General features: G+C 42.0%; 1 long non-coding RNA gene across 1 annotated transcript; it reads left to right on the forward strand.

Moving 5' to 3' along the window:
- The first annotated feature begins 3,023 nt into the window (after positions 1 to 3,023).
- On the forward strand, positions 3,024 to 14,766 carry LOC141373174 (uncharacterized). Its single transcript, XR_012378879.1, has 2 exons — positions 3,024 to 3,192; positions 14,538 to 14,766. It is a non-coding gene; the product is annotated as an uncharacterized lncRNA (long non-coding RNA).
- Positions 14,767 to 17,268: the final 2,502 nt, after the last annotated feature.

The following is a 17,268-nucleotide window of genomic DNA, read 5'->3' on the forward strand; positions in this document are numbered from 1 at the left end:
CAACCACTGTACATATCTACCTCCTAGTGGAAATATGTAAGAGAGAAGGTCATCTACGGTTGCATTCAATAAACCAGTGGTTCTCAACTGGGAGTGATTTGGACCCCCAGGGGGTTTAACAGCAATGTCTGAAGATACTGGTTGTCACGCTGGAGCTGGGAACTGATGCTACCAGCAGCTAGAGGCTAGGAATGCTAACATCCTGAACATCCTACAATGCATAGAACAACCCCCCAACAAAGAATTATCTCACCCAAAATGTTAATAATGCTGAGACTGAAAAATCCTGCAATAAACTCCTCCAACTCTGAAGTGACGGTTCAAGGTCTGTACCCCTTATCCCTGATTAATATCACTAATTTACTATAATTAATGTCATTTGGTGGCTAACGACCTCCACAATGCATTCACATAATTATGGCCTGTATTTGTACGTATTTTTGTTGATTACACTTTCATCCTTCTTGTGTCTCCGACTTAGATATTTAAGGTCTTCAAGTAGACAATACTTCAGGACACTTAGCACACGTAGTAACCCACTAGACCTGAGCAGCTGGCATCCAGCAATCCCCCTCTGTGTAGGCAGAGATGATTAGATTGTTGAGCAGTCCCAGGCCTCCCTTTTGCTTTGCACATTCTCCTTATGCAGGGGATGAGACCACTGCAATGGAACCCAGGGCTACCCTGTGGAGAGGCAGGCAAAGGTCTTTAATGGTCAAGATAGAACTGAACATGCTATAGTGACACAAATCTCAAAATCTCAGTGGCTTTAGAATGACAAGATTTTATTGCTCACTCACCCTACATTCATTGCAGGCCCGCTGGAGGTTCTGCTCCTTCTAGTCATTCAGGGTGCCAGGTTGATGGACACTCTGCCATCTCAAGATGGGGTTTCACCCCATCTCAAGATGGGCGTTCACCTCAGGAGGGAAGGAGACATTAAAGAATCATGCCTCAGCCCCAAATTGATACAAGTCATGTCTCACAGAACTCAGAGGTTAGGAATGCCGACATGGCTCACAAACCAGACATAGTTATATAGCCCTATCTAGGCTAGAAATTACAGTAAGAGGACTAGGAAATATAGGGGAACAAACAAAATATTAGCTGCGTTTGAATTCCAGCTTCACCGCTTACAATCTGGGATGAGTTACTGAATTTCTCTAGGCCTCAGTTTCTTCATCTGTAAAATGGCAATAATAATAAACAGTTACTTCATAAGAGTGGTTGTGAAGATTAAATGAGAGATTTTATATACAACTGTGAGATAACAGAAAGTATATATATTCTTCTCTGCTCCCAGTTCCTGGCACAGAGCTCCTGAAATGTTTCTGAAATTTCCTTTGTGATAAGACTACCAGAGCATCTCTTGTTCTAAGGAGGCATCTCTGAGTGACCTCCTGGGTGGCTCCCTGAAGGCAGTTGGTCACCAGAAACAACAGCCATGATTAGAAGCATGGAACTTTTAGCCCTGCCCCCCGCCTTCCAGAGATGGGAGAAGGACTGGAAATGGAGTTAATAATTGATCATGCCTACATGAGGAAGCCTCCATAAAAATTCCAGGAGCATGGGTTTTGGGGAGCTTCCAGGTGGGTGAACACAGATGCATCCCAACTCCATGGGGATAGAAGCTCCTGTGCTTGGGACCCCTCCCCACAACCTCACCCTCTGTGTCTCTTCATCTGGCCATTCACCTGTATCTTTTATCATATCCTTTAATAAACTGGGAAGTGTAAGTGTTTCCCTGAGTTCTGTGAGCTCAGAACTTGCTCTAGTTAATTAATCAAACCCAAGGGAGAGAGTTGTTGGAAACTCCAGTTTGTAGCCAAGTTGGACAGATGCTTTGCCATCCTACTAGTGGGGACCTACTACTTGCGGTTAGCATCTGAAGTGGGATAGGGCAGTCCCATGAGACCAAGCCCTTAACCTATGGACTCTGATGCTATCTCTGGGTAGGTAGTGTTGGAATTGAGTTGATTTGTAGGATGCCTAGCTGGTATAAGAGAATTGTTGGTGTTAGGGAAAAAACCTGCACATACACATTAGAATGGGACTCAGAACACTTTAATAATCCATAGCATACTTCAGGTATATAGCACTAGCTCAATGAATGAAAACTGCTATTGTTATTACAATGATGACTTTAATGATAATGTTGTTCTTGGCCTTTGGGCCACCAGCATGTATAGGTCCAATAGATCATAATGTAAAGTGGACCCAAGAAAAGGCTACTCCCTGATTGTCTATTTATCACTCTGGTAACATGGTGATTTGTCAAATTTTCTTTTGTATTCCTGAGAATAAATAGTTTTACTATGTGTTCATTCATCCAAAATCATTTTTGAATACCTACTATATCCTAAGCATCATGCAGAGTGCTGAAAATAGAAAGATGAATAAGACCTCAGTCCTAGCATTCAAAAGCTCACCATCTGGAAAGGGGGACAGCTGAAGTCTATGGAGGCTCTGGGACATCACCCCACCATCAAGGGAGGCAAGAGTCAGGTCACAAAAGGTAAACTGAAGTTAACAGGGAAGGGGATTGTCTGGACAATGTGGAACAATTTACCCAAGGAAAGAACATTTGCAAAGGGAGAGAGAGAAAGCTTGGTACATTCTGTCATTTAGCCAGATGGCACACAGTGATACGATCACATCTGATTTTGAAAGAACCTAGTTAAAGGTGTATATTAGTCTGGTAGGGCTGCCCTAACCAAATACAACTGACTGGGTGGCTTAAATAATAGAAATTTATTCCCTCACAGTTCTGGAGGCCAGAAGTCCAAGATCAAGGTGGGAGGTTTGACTTCTTCTGAGGCTTCTCTCCTTGGCTTGTAGATGGCCACCTTCTCATTGCGTCCTCACATGGTGTTTTCCCTATCATATACATCCCTGCTGTCACCCTCTTTTCATGAGGACACCAGTCACATTAGATCAGGGCCCCACCCTTATGACTTCATTTCACCTTCATTATTCCCTTAAAGTCCCCATCTCCAAACACAGTCACACTGGGGATTAGGGCTTCAACATATGAATGGGGGGGCACACATAACAATGGGCAAGCTTGGTGGCAGGCCAGCCAGAGAGGTGAAAGCTACAGTAGAAATCCAAGAAAAAAATTGATGAGGCCTGCCCTGAGTTACGGGGAGTAGGAATGAAGAAGAGAGGACGTCCCTGAAAAACAGAAAGTTGGTAAGATTGATGAGACACAGTAGCTGGTTAATTGTGGAATGACTTAGGTAACTAAGTATGGAATGATCGTGTGCTGAGGTGGAGGGAAAGCAGTATGTGGGGGGAAATGAAGAGCTCACTTCTTCACTACTGGCTTTGAGGTTCCTGGGGGACATATCAGTGGAGAAATTAAACATGGAATAGGTATGTGGTCTGGCTCAGGAAAGAAATCTAGGCTGGAAATAATAGATTTCGGAGTTGCTGGCATGGATACGGGTTGACTAAGGACATGAGAGTGGATGAAATCACCTAGGAAAAGTAAGTAGAGGGAAAAGAAGAGGTGGCCAAACTCTAAACCTCAGAAAGAAACCATTTAAAGAGTAGGTAGAATAAGAGTTGCTTGTGAAGGTGCCTGAGAAAAAAGAACCAGGAAAGTAATTGAAAAATCAAGAGCATTTAAGGTCACGGAAGACAGGGAGGAGAGTTTCAGGAAAGGCCTCGTCAGCAGGGTCAAATACCACCCAAACATTAACAGTGTGGACTTAAACATGAACGCAGCAGGCAGATATGAGTGACTCTCACAGGGACAGTTCCAGCACAGCGCAAAAGGCAAGAGCCACGCTCGAGGGTTGGAACAAGGGGGGGCGAGGAAGGGGTGATGTGGAGTAAACAAACCCTCTTGATTTGCTGTGTGAAGGAAATGACAAGGAAAGAATGGAAACTAAAGGGGAACCTAGAAGCCAATTAAGGGCCTGCTGTCCTTCACATAAAAGACTTAAGCACATTTATGTGCGAAAATAAACTGAGCATAGGAAACGGATAGCACAAAGATTCCAAGGAAGCAGGGAGGGCAATCCAGGGTCCAGATGGAAGGAATGCATTAGGCATAAGAACCTTTGCATGGACAGATGATGGCCCTGAAGTTGAAAAAAATCAGTATGCTGAGGCTCCTATCTCCCTCCCAGGTCTTCATGTTACCACTTCTGCTTTACTGGAGCCTTTGCCCTGTTCAGACATCAAACTCTTCTTTTTCAGGACAACCACATTTTTCCAGTTGGGCTATCATTAACTAGCCCTCTGGAACTTGACACAGTCCCAGTGCCTGGCAGTTTCAATAAATATTTACTGAATAAAAATCTAGGGGTGGGGCCTTAAGCCTGTTCAGTACAGACCTTGTACCTTCCCATGGTCACCAGCGAATGGACCATGAAGAAAAGGCAGACACACTTTCAGGGAAGGTCTCTGGGAAAGATTCACTACTCATTCTATAAACATTTACTGAGTGCATGGTGCTGCCTCCATGGTCACCAGCAAATGGACCATGAAGAAAAGGCAGACATACTTTTAGGGAAGGTCTCTGGGAAAGATTCATTATTCATTCTACAAACATTTACTGAGTGCATGGTGCTGCCTTCAGCCATAGAACAGATGGCCCACGGCAGCTGATTCATAAGGACTCCTCCAAACTGGAGGATTCCCTGCTCCCCACAAATGACAACTCGGTGGCTTCTACACGCACCCATCTGCCATGAACTAGAGCCCAAATATTCTCTCTGAATCCCCAGCATCGAGAAGCAGATCACTTTCAATTCTTCTTTCTGTCAGCAGGAGCTGAGGAATAATTATGCCCAATTGACATAAGCAGCTCCAATTGCCTTCAGAATTTGGCCTAAAGCCCAATTATATTTCTCTAGCTTGTGCAACAGTACATGAACAGTACAATTTGTCTTATTTCTTTCTCTTGCTTTTTAGAATATTCAAAAAAAAAAATTTGGCTCCAGTGAAACCAACCAAGCATGTTCTTTAAGAATAATTTTGAGCATGATCCATAAGCCAAGTTAATATGATATATATTCTGAGAGAAATTCAGTTGAAAGCATCTAGATATATTATTTTTAAATTATATGCACATGAGTAAAGTATATTGCACACAAATAACTTTAAAATGCTGTTGCTAGGTTGAATATAAATTAAAGTTGTAAATGCATACATGCAGGGACACACACACACACACACACACACACACACACACACACACAGGGTCCCAAATTCACCCTTGAGCTGTTTTGTAAAAATTATTTTCTAAGCTGGTTGTTTGAAATTTAGATTGTAATGTTTCCACAGAAGATGCCACAAATGCTGGGCAGCTTCCCAGAGTTATCTCCAAAAACCAACTTTACCTATAATGTAGATGAACCAGGATCTGATTCTTGGGGAGAATGGAATATGTGTTAAATAGGGAAGAAAAAGAGGTCAGGGGACCATAAGATAGAAAAAAAAATCAGCTCATCTAAAACTTTGCATTTTCTATTCTCCAAACCCCCCATGTTGCACTGTCTCATGTTCTGGAATCCTTTTCCCAAGCTTAGACCTGCACTTGATGTCAAAGTCTCCATGTACCAACTGTGCTTGTCCTTGCCCATGACCAAAATCTGCACTCTGTCAGAAGCACAAATCTTACCCCATGTACAGACCAGCACTGCCCATGCGCTTGTCCTCAGGAACCCGCTGGTGATACCAAGACCAAAGGATGGTTTGTTGGGCTCATTCATTCAATCTTGCTTTCTTTTTTTTTTTTTTTTCAAACTGCATCAGCTACTAATACTCTAAAATTGGGAGTACAGAATAGATATTACTAGCACTCACCAACATCAATTTACCTTCTCCTGAGCACACTTCCCAACCCCTTTGTAGTCAGTGGGGCCACATGACTTCCTCTGGCCAATGGACTGTGAGCACAAAGGACATGTGTCTGTAAGGGTGAGGCAGGGAAAAGCTCCTGTGTGTGTATTAGTTTCCTAGGGTTGCGGTTACAAAATATCACAAGCTGAGTGGGTTAAACAACAGAATTTATTGCTCAGAACTCTGGAGGTCTAGAAGCTTGAGATCAAGGGATTGGCCAGACATGCTTTCTCTTAAGATCCTAGGGAAGAATCTGTTCCAGGCCTCTGTCCTTGCCTCTGCCAGCGCCTTGGCTTGAGGCAGTATAACTCCATATCCTCACATGGCATCCCCCTGTGTCCATGTCCCTGTGTCCAAAATTTCCCCCTTTTTAGAAGAACACCAGCCATACTGGATTAGGGCTTACATGATGACTTCACTTCAATATGAATACTTCTGTAAAGACCCTATCCCTAAGTAAGGTTACCTTCTCAGGTATTGGGGGTTAAACCTCCAACATATCTTTTTAGGGGGATACAGTTCAACCCATAATACAATACAATACAATTCAACCCACTGGAAACATGGAAACCTGGTCTTAAAACAGCAGAGTCTGGATTGTTAGCTCTCAGACTCCCAGAGGACTTTCACATGAAGGAGAAATAAACTTTTGTTAAGCCACTGGAATGTGGGGGTTATTTGTTGTCACAGCATAGGCCAGCCTAACCACCTAATGATACAGGAATATTTCATGTAAAACTCCAGATTTCTTCCTTGGAAGATCTAGCCTGCTAGACTTGCATCTCAACGGCAACCATGGGCAGGCAACTGAAGAGTAGCAGTTTCCCTTAGACTGAACAAAATTCTGCTCCCCAGGCCCCAGTTCACTATAATCCCCACTATTCCCTGTCATTGCCCCTCAACCATTTTCCATTACATGTCTGTTCTCCTTTTCTTACTCTCCCCTGCTGTATTTGATTACATTACCTGCCCAGCTTCTGAGGTCATGAATCTGCCAACTCTGCTCTACACTGGTTCTATTATTCATAGCTGCCTCCTTATTTCCCTTTCTGTATCTTTAAATTATAATTCGTGTGTGCGTTCTCAGTAGCTCCATAGATAGCTCCAGGTTATATTGGTGGAGTAAGTCCCTTCTAGCTCAGAGTTCATAATAACCCATTTGCCTATTCACTTTTAACATAGAGGTATAAACACATTTCAGGGCCAATTTCAAATGTATGTTGAAAAATCATTATAATATCAAAAACAGAAATTCATAAATATTTTCAAAGCTCATTTGTATATTCATACCAATTCTAACAGTTAGAAGCAGAAGTATTATTATCATTTCTTTATCAATGAAGCAATTAAAGAGTAATGAATCAGGTAATATAACAATAGTCCCAGAACTGGCGACTGACGTAGATAGGACAGAGTTGACAGCCCCTAGGACTCAAAAGCAGTGTTCTTTGCAACCTCCGGTTCTCCATTTCCTCACAGAAAAGTGAAGTCATTAGACAAGAAGTAGGAGTTTCCAAACTTAAGTTTAGTTGTGTAAGTTTTATTCTAGTCAAAGCTCACATGGACTAGCCAAAAGTAGTAAGTGGCTCCGGCTGACCCAGAGGTGAGCTCCCAACTCAGATAAGTGACACTATGCTACCAGCCTATGTTTTGACCGAGGAACACTTTGACTCAGGAGAAAATACAATCAATTAAACTTCCAACTTCTAAAAACACTTGCCAATTTTCTTTTTTAATTACCAAATGTAGTAAATATATCCACATCAAAAAGATATATCCACATCCTAATGCCCAGAACTTGTGAACATTACCTTATATGGTAAAAGATTGAATGTTACCTTATATGGAAAAAGGATTTTGCAGATATAATTAGGTTAAGGGCTTTGAGATAAGGAGGTGATTCTGAATTATCTGGGTGGGCCCTAAATCCAACAAGTGTTCTTATAAGAAACAAAAGACAGAGACAGGGAGGAAAAGGCCATATGAAAACAGAGGCAGAGATTGGAGTTCTGCAGCCACACACCAGGGAACACCTGAATCCACCTTCAGGAAAGGAAAGATTCAGGGAAAGATTCTCCCCTAGAGCTTTCAGGGGAAGCACGGCCCTGCTGACACTTGATTTTGGATTTATGGTCTCCAGAACCATAAATCAAAATAACAGAATAAATTTCTGTTATTTTAAGCTGCCAAGTGTGTGGAAATTTGTTACAGAAGCCAGGAAACTAATACATCAAGTAATGTGAAAAATTAATAAGCTCATACTATACCTGAGCTTTACCATGCTGCCAACACCATTCCAGGACGGGGAAGTAGGGATGAGATCACGCTGAAGGATGTAGTGAGGGTGGATGAGGTTCAGAGACAGGGTGAGACTCAGGAATTCTCCGAGAATGTCTTACACCTTGGCTGGTCCATGTCTCAAATCCATTCTTCCATCAGAGTTAAAGACACTTTGTGTACAGATATTTATCCCTTTATTCTCAGCTCCAGAATGTACATGAAATTGCCAATTATATTTCTAGCAGTACTCTCAGAAGTTTTGGTATTACACATTTTCATTTCATAATATTCCTATGTAATGCTGGTTTGTGGAGATAAGCCTCATGGTCCTCAGAACCTCTCCCAGTTTAATCAGACTTCTAAGAAATATCTTTAATATTTTTCAGAGTAAAAATAATAAATATGCATAAAAGTTCAAACAATAGGTCAGTGAGTAAAATAGGAAATGAAAATCACCATAAAAGGAATAGGGGTTGGGGTGGAATAAAAATCAAGGGTAGCTATTGCACACATTATTGATGATAACCAGTGATTTTATGGTTTTACAGGGTCATGCAGCCATGCCATGACATAATATCTATATCAAAATGATTGAGCCAAGATGAATCTTGTATCAAGATAGCCTTATCAAAGTGCCCTGCTTTGCCCATGAACTGTATATTCTCCCTGACCTGACAACACCCAGAAAGTCCCTTAAGAGTTTTCCAGGAACTCCTAAGAGATCTTCAGGCCACAGTTTGAAAAATGTTGGGTGCGATGCTCTTAAATTGTCTCTCCACTATAACATTCAGTAATGTGTGTGGGTGTGGGTGTGTTTAATAGGCAGTCATAAAATGACACAATACAACAGAAAGCTATTGGAATGGGTACCCATAAACCAGTAAATGCCTGCCAGCAATCAGAAAACTAGTAGTTTCTGCCTCTATTGATACTTGTGATTGCAACTTAATGATGTTTTTACTTAACTGATGGCAGCTGTCTCCATGAGAAGCTATTAGCACATTAGGTCTTTATTAAGACTGGCAAAGTAATAAATAATGTTCGTGACTTCTCTTTTGTTCACAAGGTTAATTGTTGTTTAATAATATTATTGTGATGTGTCAAGAGCACTCAAGGAATTATATATGTAAACCACTTAGCTAAAAAAAAAGAAGTTTTAGCAATCTACTAATTTACAAGTTGTTGATAGACTCAAGACATATCTGGTGGTAAAGTACTGGTATTATGATGATTATCCAGGATTTTGCATTTATTCTAATTTTTTTGTTTAAATCAACAAGTACTTATTCAGCAAAATACTAAGCTAAAAATTCTGGGAGGTACAATGCCACCAATGTTCTCAATAAATGGTTGAATTTTGTCAAGGCGGAAACTATGTACATGTTAAGTCAATTATTAAAATGAGATATATTTAGAGGATACAAAGAGAAAACTAGTTCAGCTTGGTTCTAATATATAATCTTTTTTACACATTGCTAGATTTGGTTTGCTAAAACTTGTTAAGAAATTTTCTTTTTTTTTTTGTTTTTGTTTTTGTTAAGAAATTTTCTTAAGTCTATGCCATTTGCTTAAGCCACTGTTACTTGGTTACTTTGCTACTCATTGCCAAACACACCCTAACTTATCTAGGTGCACTCTCTTAGACTCCACTCTCCTCTGAGCAGGACGGGACCTGGCAGATTATTAATTTCAATATCTCTGTCCTGCCAAAGAGGAGGGCAGAGCCCAAAGAGATGAAGGGATTGACCTAAATAATGTGATGGCGGCAAAGCCTGGACCAACCAGAGCTCAGTTCACCCAACTTCTCACTCCCTGAGGCTTTAAAAATTGGTTTCATCTGTGCCAATACTGCCCTTTACAGTATGCCCAGTTTGGACATAACACCTCAAATCCCAGCACACAAATTAGACACACAGGCAGAAAGGAAAAAAATGCGGTGGTGGTGGAAATGACGAAGAATGAGGAGGAGGAGATGAGGAGAAAACAGCTATTTAGTGAAAACTGAAGATGGACTAGGTGCTCTACAAACACATCAACTGTAAGCTTTATAGTATCTCTCTGAAGTATGGACCTGAAATATCCTAACTTGACAGATGAGGAGACAGGGCCGTTAAACACCTAAGGTTCTCAGTAAATGCCTGCTATTGAATGTGAAATCCCAGACTGGTCTGACTTCAGAGCCTGGATGCTAAACCACAACACACGTGGCACAATGGGCTATGCGACTTCTGGAAAAGCTGCCCAGCCTATGGGTCTGAGAGGGACCAGACAGGGTCATGAGATGGTCCTTCCCGCTGGTGGCTGAGAGAACTCTGAGAAAGGCTGATTGCTAAAGCAGCCCCAAGTGGCATTTCTGATGTTCCTGCCCTCTGTGGTACAGCTACCAAGACAATCATCTCAAATAGGAATTCCAACGAAGCTCAGAGCAAGTTAATTAGCCGTGCTGCAGACACATTAAAACTCTGGGAGCAGTTACCATAGTAGGTAACCTTGCATGTTTTACAAAGTGTGGCGTTTTCATTTCAGCTCATGTTGAATAATGAATAATTTTCCCTGCCCCCTGCTAGACAGTGAATGATGAGAAGCCCTTTGGTGATTCAGTGATGTTGAATTAATCAGATGGTAGAATAAATATCTACATCTTTCCCTAGGCCACATCCCCTTACTCTATGATTTTCCTCTTTTCCCCTCTCCCTCCCCCAAAATTCTATCACAGACCTGGAAAGGAGATGGCTGCAGAGGCAGCACCTGCCGACCCACCCCAATGGAGGCAGGACTGTGTGGGAATGTGGATGGGAGGGTAGGGGGCACCACTAGGCATTCCTGGCAACCCAGATGGGGTGGCACTACCCAGCAGTCTCTGTTCAGCCCACCCTGGACCCATCCTGCCTGAGGCATCACAGAGCATTGCCTCCAAGGAAGACAACTGCAACCCCCTGCGTCACTCTCCAGCCCCTACGTTATTTGTGTTTAGAAAAATTACATGTTTGGGGCGCCTGGGTGGCTCAGTCAATTAAGCGTTAGACTCTTGGTTTTGGCTCAGGTCGTGATCTCATGGGTCGTGAGATCGAGCTCCCTGCTCAGTGGGGAGTCTGCTTGAAGATTCTCTCCCTCTGTCCCTCCTCCCCTCACACTCGCACTCTCTCCTTCTCTCTTTCTCTAAACTATTTTTTTAAAAAAGAAAAGTTATGTTTATTTGCTTTTAATTTTATTTCCCTCTACTAAATGTAAACACCATGACAGCAGAGACTTTGTTTTGTTTACTGCTATGCTGGGGAGACACAACCTACAACAGTGCCTAGCACATAAGAGGAATGCAATAATATTTGCTAAATGGATGAATGAATGCCAAAAGCATTTGCTAGTAATGTCAATTTTACTGAGAACTTCCTGGGGAGGCAGAGGAAAGAATGAAATCCCATCCCATGTAGCAAGACTTCACTCAGTCCCCTACTGGACATATGTCCTCTGACATAACTCCTCTCCTTTTCCCATCCAGCCTCCACAAATGCCCCTCAATTGGCCCAACAATCTAGAAGATACCTTCCATCAAAACAAGGCCCAGAGTTGCTATGCATGCTTTCCCCCTCCACCTCAGAAATCATTTCAGCTAGGGGCGCCTGGGTGGCTCAGTTATTAAGCATCTGCCTTCAGCTCAGGTCATGATCCTGTAAAATCTTAAAAAAAAATAAAAAATAAAAAGAAATCATTTCAGCTAAAGATAAAACAATCCAATCATCAATAGACTAGTGACTAAGTAAATTATGGTACATTTATAAAATGGGATACTATGCATCCATTACAAAGAATTTGGCCAATGATAGATGATAGATAGATAGATAGATAGATAGATAGATAGATAGATAGTTAGATAAAATAATAACTGAGAGGGGCACCTGGGTGGCACAGTTGGTTGGGCTCTTGGTATTGACTCAGGTTGCACTCTGAGGGTCATAAGATCAAGCCCTGTGTGGGGCTCCCCACTCAGCACAAAGTCCGCTTGGATTCTCTCTCCCTCTCCCTCTGTCCGCACCCTCCCCCACACCATGCTTGCGCTAGAGCGGGCGCACACTCTCTCTCTTTCTCTCTCTAATAAATTTTTAAAAAGAATAAAACTGAGAAATATTATTTTATGAAAAAAGCAAGACAGTACCACATGGATAGTATGACTATATATGTGAAGGAGAGAGACAAATACATATATATTAATATTTGCTTAGTAGATCTTTGGAAAAACACATAAACTGCTAATGGCAGCTGCCTGTAGGGTATAGAACTAAGACATTATGTGGAAGGAGACTTTTTTAAGGGTTTTTTTTGGTACTGTTTGAAGTTTTAGTTTTTGAGGTGTGGTTTTTATTTTTTTATTTTAGAGTGTTTAAATTTTTTTATGTATATCAAATACATTAATTATAAACTAAAGGAAAGAAAAGAGTGTGCCAGGCAGTCAGACAGCCAAGCAGGCTATCAATCAATTTCATCATGCCCCTGAAAGAATTCACCCAACCAAACAGGAATACATGCTTTGGGGGTGTCTGCTGAGAACATAGACTTGATCTTCATCCTTCCATTCTCTGCAAGAATAAAGCCTTAAAGTACATAATGGCACCTTGTGGATCCCAAGGCCAAAGAAACTTAATGAGCCGACAATTAACTTAAAGATGCATTTTAATGTAAGCTATTTAAAGGTAACTACAGGATTGGTCTATCCAGAACTTTTAGTTCTCCCAGCCATTCATTTTACAGAAAATAATTTCTTAAATCAGAATAAATTAGCTTTGCGATAACAATAGAATGTAACGAGTGTTTGGAAACATGTTCTATTTATCAAAAAGATCTCCAATCACATCAACTTGGTTTTCTGGAATGTATTTCTCACTGAATTATTATGTGCTGTATCCACCACTTGCTAATATGTCCTATACAGTTATCAGGTCAATTGGAGTAAGAGAGAGAGCAAGAGCAAGGATTTTCTGTTTTTGTGTTAAACCCCTGGGAGAAATCCTACCTGCCCTTTGAAGGGTACTGTGAACTCTTCTGAGGGGGTGAGGGTGTTGGCTCTCTGCCAGGGAGACCCCACGGCTGCTGATGACCACATTTAGTGGCTGACCAAAAACCATGTGCCAGAGCCACTGAGGGACAGTAGGAAATTAAGTCAGGATCCAAGAAACATTCAGTCCTAGGCAATCCTCACCTCCCACAGATTCTGCCAAGTCCCTCATCTATACCTACGGCAATACCTACACCTACGCCAGTACCTACACCTACGCCAGTACCTACACCTACGCCAGTACCTACACCTACAGCAATACCTACACCTACGCCAGTACCTACACCTACACCAGTACCTACACCTGCGCCAGTACCTACACCTACGCCAGTACCTACACCTGCGCCAGTACCTACACCTGCGCCAGTACCTATACCTATGCCAATACCTATGTCTATACATATACTTGACCTGTACCAAGATAGCTATACCCCTTTCTCTTCAACTGAGTTAGACAGTAGACTGAGTGATACTGAGCATAGACAAAGAAAGGGAAGGCTGGTGAATTTCACTCCTGAAAGAAATAGGAGAAGTCCTTCTCTTAGCGATTCTGCACTATTTGGCACCATCAAGATCATGGTGGAAAGAGCAGTTCCTTTCTGACCACCAGAAAACAACCAGGACGGTATTTTATACTTCCAAGCCAGCTAAAGAGAGGAGGCTGTGATAAGGGCTGAAGAGCAAGCCTTGCACTACCAAATCCTGGATAAATCAGATAAGATTACCAGTGTAAATGCAGATGATTTCAGTATGGCAACCAACCCTCGGCTCATATCTTCATAACTTTCTATTTTGCATCTTCCTGGAATTAAAGAAAAATTGCTAATGTAATCAGCAAATTCCTAGATCACTGACAATTGTAGGGGATAAATGAATACAGTGGCATTTTAATTTAGGGGATGATTAGCTAATAAAAGAGGTGCCGTTTAGAACTGGATGATCCATATGTCTAGCCTTACAGCTTCACTCCTCTAATTTAAGCCCTTGACAATCACGTACAAATCACTCAAGACAGAGCCTACTTTAAACCCTCATCAGGCATTCACACCTAAATGTGAATTAATCTATTTGAGATCTTCCCTTAAGAATAGTTTTCAATGGGAGGAAGAGGGGCAGAACATGGTCCTGAGTGTTTTAGGGAGTTGGAAAGGATGCCACCATACAATGGGGTAACTGGAAGGAAAAGATGGGGAGGACAGATTCAGCACCAAAGACAAATTTCAGTATTTTTCTCGGGGAGCAGGGCTCTTAAGCAGCAGAGAGCTCTGCCCACCTCAAGTGCCTCTGTGCTCTGTCCAGTGGGAGACAACAGGGTGGTTTACTCACATCTTCTAATTCATATGTTTATCTTTAGGTTTTTATGTATAGTGGAGCCTTGTCCAAAGATATCTGCCAGCTGCCCAAGCTATAGTTGCTCTTGGACCATCCCTGTAACTATCAGCAGAAGAGCATAACCTCACTCGGAAGTTTTATAGGAATCGTTCTCTGCTATCATCTCTGCCTGGCCATTCCCTCTCTTTCTTAACCATAGTAATATCCACCATGAACATCCTTATTATACAATAAACATAGAATTCATCATGGTTTGTGAATTCATCTGCATGGTCTATTATTTGCAACTTCTTGATAAATTGATTCTAATGTTAAACATGGCTTTATTTAAGAAAGTTATTTGACTAGATTCTCGCTTTTCCCATAGCCAGAGACCTAACACTTAGGGAAAACTGAACCCCAAATTCACAGAGTAAAGTCCCTAGTACTAGAATGTGACTGCATTTGGAAACAGTATTTGCAGATGATCAAGTTAAAATTAAGTCATTAGGGTGGGCCCTAATCCAATATAATAGTGTCCTTATAAGAAAAGGCAAATTTGGACATAGCAACACACACGCACGTGTGCATGTGTGCGCACGCACACACACACACACACACACATGCACATAGGAAGAATGCCACATGAACATGAACATGAAGGTAGAGATCGGGGTGATATGTCAACAAGCCAAGAAACAACAAAAATGTCCAGCAAGCCACCGGAAGCTCGAGGAGGGCTATGGAACAGATTCTCCCTCAGAGCTCTCAGAAGAAGCCAACCGTGCTGACACCAAAATGTCTGACTTCCAACCTTCAGAACTGTGAGACAATACATTTCTACATTTAAGCCATCCAGTCTGTTGTACTTCATTATAGCAGCCCAAGCAAACTAATACAGTAAACTTGAAAGCCATGGCTCAAGATCCCTTGGCTTAAGCCTAATACTAAAAATGTCCCTCCCTCTACTTTGCCTAACATCCAGGAATCAGTCTTCAGTAGAATAGCTTCAAACTGAGACAGGTCTTGAGTTTCCAATTGAGGCAGGGAGAGAACTGGTTTTAGTCTTTTTTCATTATCTGTGTGAACCTGAATAAGTTATTTCAAATCCCTATGCCATAGTTTCCTGATTATCATATGAGGAGGTCAAATAAAATTCTGGTGGCAAATAGATTTCATCTCCTGTGCCTATTCTAAGTGACTTATGGCAGTAACCTAGAGCACTATCTTGACCACTTGATGTGGACCAGTTCCCTGCATCCCCGAGCCTGGCCCACTGCTCTGCTGGTCTTATCACATGAGAACCAGGTAATTTAGTGAGTTATATCCATCCCTTTTGCACACGGTTCCAATGGCTCTAGGTGAGACTCTTCATAATCCCACAGAACAAGTACTTCAGCTTTGGGAACCACTCTTTGCCTTGTCACTCAGATGCCCTGACTGAGTAGAAAGTGTACAATGAATGATCAGCAATGTCTGCTGCAGGCATAAGATGGGGAATTTGCCCCTCATGACCTGTGTATTTGCCATGCCTGGACTAAATGGTCTCTAGCCTTTCCAAATTTAAAAACTTTAAAATTTCTTTCTTGGGGTGCCTGGGTGGCTCAGTCAGTTAAGTGTCTGCCTTCAGCTAAGGTCATGATCCTGGGGTTCTAGGATCGAACCCCGCATTGGGCTCCCTGCTCAGTGGGGGAGCCTGCTTCTCCCTCTCCCTGCCATTCCCCCTGCTTGTGCTCTCTTTCTCTCTCTCTCTCTGTCAAATAAATAAATAAAATCTTTTTCAAAAATAAAATAAAAAAAATTTCCTTCTCCACTGATCCAGGGTTTCTTATTATTGCCTTCATTATCACTTTTGGTCATTGCTGCTGCATTATGCTACTCACTCTTAAACCATCTGCTAGTAAAACATTATTTCTGGGTGTGTCTGCAAGAGCGTTTCTGGAAGAGAGTAGCATTTGAGTAGGTAAACTGAATGAAGTAGATTGTCCTCATCAGTGCAGGTAGGCATCATCCTATTGAGGGCCTGAGTAGAACCAAAAGGCAGAGGAAGAATAAATTTGCTCTCTGGTTGAGCTGAGACATCCATCCTCTCCTGCCCTTGGACATTGGTTCTCAGGCCTGACACCAGGACTTACACCATTGGCTTCCCTGGTTCTCGGGGCTTTGGGTTAGGATTGAATCACACCACCAGCTTTCTTGGTTTTTCAGCTTACAGATGGCAGATCATGGGATCTCTTGGCCTCTGTAATGATGTGAGTCAATTCCTATGATAAATAGATGATAGGGGCACCTGGTGGCTCAGTCAGTTAAGCAGCCAACTCTTTTTTTTTTAAGATTTTATTTATTTATTTATTTATTTGAAAGAGCAATACAGAGATAGTGAGAGAGAGCACAAATGGGGAGCAGTGGGAGAAGCAGGCTCCCTGCTGAGCAGGGAGCCCTACGCAGGGCTCGATCCCAGGACCCTGGGATCATGACCTGAGCCGAAGCCAACTGAGCCACCCAGGTGCCCCTAAGCAGCCAACTCTTGATTTTGGCCTCTAATCTCAGGGTGGTTAAGATTGAGCCCAGGCATCAGGCTCTGCTCTCAGCGGGGAGTCTGCTTGTGATTCTCTCCCTCTCCCTCTGCTTGTGTGCTCTCTCCCTCTAAAATAAATTAATCTTTTAGACAGATAGATAGATAGATGATAGATAGATAGATAGAAAAATAGATAGATAGATAGATAGATAGATAGATAGATAGATAGATAGATAGATTGAGTATATATGTACAT

The sequence above is a fragment of the Callorhinus ursinus genome, unplaced genomic scaffold, assembly GCF_003265705.2.
Source record: "Callorhinus ursinus isolate GAN/ISIS: 27379988/994484 unplaced genomic scaffold, GSC_fseal_2.0 scaffold8, whole genome shotgun sequence".
NCBI lineage: Eukaryota > Metazoa > Chordata > Mammalia > Carnivora > Otariidae > Callorhinus > Callorhinus ursinus.